We start from the raw sequence: 3,836 nt of genomic DNA, 5'->3' as shown, positions 1-3,836 counted from the left end.
CATGCAGAGCTGGGTGTCGACTCGTCAGCAGCAGCTGATCTCTTGCTCCGGTCAGATTAGACTTCACTCGCGTTTATGTCCATATCGATCAGATCTAGCTGGTTCTAGCTAATGATATGACTACCTGCTTATTAAAAGACACCTAAACAATAAGCGTCCCTATGCAACCGGGTGAGGCCGCAAAGTATAGCGCAGCATTATGCATTTGTTTACATGCCCACCGGAACCCCGAGACATTGCCAACAGATCAACGCACAATCAACCCATACAGGACACTCTTTCTCTACATTAAATGTTAGACATTAGAATTGACTATTCTTGTCTGTCACATACTCTTCTTGTCTGTCACATAAGTGGCGCAACTGATGCGGTATTGTGCTAAAGGGAAATTATTTTGACCGGAGAGATTTCGATTTGCCGGTCTTCAGCATATTTTACCGGTCATAACGGGAACTCTGAGTGGTATTACTGTACTTAAAGCTGCTGCTGTGTTATTTAAGTTATTTTTGCTTAAGCATGTGCAAACTTGTGTCTCTTTTTTTTCCCCTCAGCTGTTACTGTAGCTGCAGTACCAGTAATTGCAACCTACCAAGAATAAACAGCAGCCAGAGATCCTCAAGTAACATTTCTTGCCATATTACAAGTGTTATCAATTCTCAATGTCCTATATGGTATTGCTATGCAAACAGTGAAAGGATATGGAAATCATCAAGAGGTGGCTAAAATATGTTTTTTTGCTGACCCTGTCCAGAGCAGTACATTGCTTTGCTTCCAGGTGGTTGCTCGGGGCATCCCGGCCATCAGTGGCGGACTGGCCATCGGGACGTTCGGGGCGAATCCCGATGGGCCGGTCGGGCCACTCGGCCCACTTCGGTACCGGCAGGGGCGGACTGACCATCTGTAGAATCACCGAATGGCCGGGTCGGTTTGCTGTTTTTAAACGGCATCATTGAAGTTAAGCTGACAGGCGACAGAGGTCCACCGTTTCCCAGTCCGCCCCTGCCGGCCATCATCTACTCTAGGTAATACACCGACTATGGATAAGTACCTTTATAAAACCCCACTTTAAACACCCAAACTATCCCTTTATGATGTGACATGTTCTACACTGTTAACATTAGGAAACACTTAAGAAAGAAAAGAAAGCTGCAGGAGCTGATCATTCCTAAAATACAATTGGCCATGTGATCACCAGTAAAAAAAAACAAACAATCTGCACAAAATATTCTTTGGATTTATAAATGTTTTGTGACTTTTTCCTGTTGTGTACCTTAAGGGAGTTCTCCCCTGACAGCTGGACAGTACATGATAGCAGAGGACCATCGTCAGTGACAGTGTCCTGAATGTTGTTGACGCCCTGATGCTGATGTTTGCAGCATATTACTGCCTCAACATCAGTTATCGCTCAGAACTGGGAGCTACCCTGGAGTTCTTGCAGAGGTAAGACTTGAATTGTAATTATGAAGTAATTCCATCTTAAACCACAGAGTAGAGGATTGTGCACATTTCTGACACACGATAAGTGCTCCTGACAATACAAGATAATCGAGATAAAAAGATTATTGTGCTGCATTCTGTTTCGCATTATGCTCTCGTTTTGTCTTGGGTTGTAAATTCAGCGTACCCCTTTCCTTTGCAGTGGTGTGCTTTGGCTCCTCCCTAAAAGCCCAAACTCACTCTTAGCCAATCGGTGGTATGTTTACTTCAGCTCAATGAAAATGACGGAAAGAGGGCCCTTTGTGGACAACAAAAGAAAACCTGGTATTAATGCAGTGAACAAACACATTAAAACTTCTTTCGGTTAACTACGATGCTTTTACACCGCTCACTCTGCTACTGACACGCACCTCATCTGCCCCAGATACACACTAACCTCTCAAGATGGGACTCGTAGCTACCCACATTCAAATGATCTTCAAGTGACCGCTTGCTCCTGTTTACAGACCTGCTGCGATACTGTCCAGTGTGATAGTGATGCCAAGTGACGACTTTATATAACAAAACTATTCAAACCAATGCTTTTAAATGCACAGATATGATGATAACAGTTAATGAAAAGTACATTTAAGAGTAGCATTGCCCTTTGACTTCAAGCTGTATAACTGTAAAGACAATTAATGGCTGTATCATCGTCTTAACAGGTGCCTATTCAAGATCAATCCGGACAATGGGACTAGAGTGGAGAGGAAGGAATACAAACACAAACAGCACTCGATAAAGATAAAGGTGCATTCATTAATTACAAACGTTGCTGACTTTGAATGGAGAGTTGAAACACACACAGTCATGTACACACGCACGCACATAACTGGTAGATTTCTTTAGTGTTTATAATCGTTATCTTTTGAACAAAATGTTGGCTATTGTTAAATGTTTCATTGCCGGTCTATTCTGCTTTATTATTACTTAAAATATATTTTATTTATTGTTTTTATTTTTGTGATGTATATTATTTTCAATAATATATTGTGTATATATATATATTTGTGATTTTTTTTCTACAAAACATCGGACAGTTAATGTAAACTTGGGCTTTTGCAAAGTAAAATGACATGTTTACTTTGTGTTTTACATGTAAATGGTCTTAGATTTCATGAAGTTTGCTGACGACACGACCGTCATCGGCCTGATCACCGACGGCGACGAGACTGCGTACAGAGAGGTCGAAAACCTGACATCTTGGTGCCAGGATAACAACCTCCATCTCAACGTCAGCAAAACAAAGGAGCTGATTGTGGACTACATGAAGCAGCAGGGAGAGGGACACGCCCCCATCGCCATCAATGGGACTATGGTGGAGAGAGTCAGCAGCTACAGGTTCCTCGGGGTCCTCATCACTGAGGACCTGACTCATCACTGAGGACCTGACATGGACTCATCACTGAGGACCTGACATGGACTCATCACACTAACACCAGCACCAAAACAGCGGCTCTTTAAAAACAAAATTGTATTAGTCAATTTATTGAACATGTTAGAAACAAAACAAACAATAATATTTATCGTATTTTAGCTTAAAAACGTTTCTGGTCAGGTCCTACTCGGAACCATTCAGGATTTGGTTTCTAAATAAGAGTTTTAGTTTAGATAAAGTTGCACAGTATTTCAGCTCATCATTACAGTTATTCCACAGATGAAGACCTTCTGTTGTGATGCAATGAAGTTTGGAATTTGTTCGAATGGGTGGTTTTAAAAAAAATGCAGTTTCCTCTCAACATGTGTATGTTTTCTCTCCGTGTGAAAAGTCCCTGGACATTATGATGTAATTGTTCTGCAGGCTGAGGAAGTTCAACATGGACTCCAGGATACTCTGCATCTTCTACAGGTGCACCATAGAGAGTATCCTGACTGGCTGCATCACGGCCTGGTACGGCAGTGCAATCATATTCCGTTTACTTGCATATAGACTCTTCTTGCACTATTTCTATTCTATTTGTTCTATGTTCTATATATATGTTGCACTGTTGGAGGAGCCTGTGACTTCAGTTGTTCATTGCCATGTCTACACTGAAACTAATGTACAAATGACAATAAAGCCTTGAATCTTGAATTTACGGTATTTTTTCAAATGACGACTAATCTTCTTTCTTTCAGCTTCTTTTGATCATTTAAAAAGATATTTATTCAGTTTTTCTAGAGGTGTATAACTATATTCTAACAATTAATATATGTTAAAAGAAAAAGATTTCCTGTGAAATTACAGATGTTTTTTGGCAACTAAGGCTTTTGCAAAGTAAAATGACATTCTTTTCTTTGTGTTTTAATGGTAAATGGTCTTAGATACACGGTACTTTTTTGTAATAATAAAAGTAATTTAATGTATTTTAGCTTTTTTT

At 40.3% G+C, this 3,836-nt stretch overlaps 1 long non-coding RNA gene across 2 annotated transcripts; it reads left to right on the top strand.

Annotated features, from left to right (window-relative positions):
* The first annotated feature begins 445 nt into the window (after positions 1 to 445).
* LOC117483849 lies at positions 446 to 2,624 on the top strand. 2 transcript variants are annotated; one of them, XR_004556049.1, is made up of 5 exons: positions 446 to 619; positions 752 to 1,022; positions 1,277 to 1,440; positions 2,142 to 2,226; positions 2,589 to 2,624. It is a non-coding gene; the product is annotated as an uncharacterized LOC117483849 (long non-coding RNA). The 2 variants fall into 2 exon arrangements; XR_004556050.1 differs by lacking the exons at positions 2,142 to 2,226; positions 2,589 to 2,624 and adding an exon at positions 1,640 to 1,755.
* The last annotated feature ends 1,212 nt before the right edge of the window (positions 2,625 to 3,836 follow it).

The sequence above is a fragment of the Trematomus bernacchii genome, unplaced genomic scaffold, assembly GCF_902827165.1.
Source record: "Trematomus bernacchii unplaced genomic scaffold, fTreBer1.1, whole genome shotgun sequence".
In the NCBI taxonomy this organism is placed as follows: domain Eukaryota; kingdom Metazoa; phylum Chordata; class Actinopteri; order Perciformes; family Nototheniidae; genus Trematomus; species Trematomus bernacchii.
This window is presented reverse-complemented; position numbering and strand designations above follow the sequence as displayed.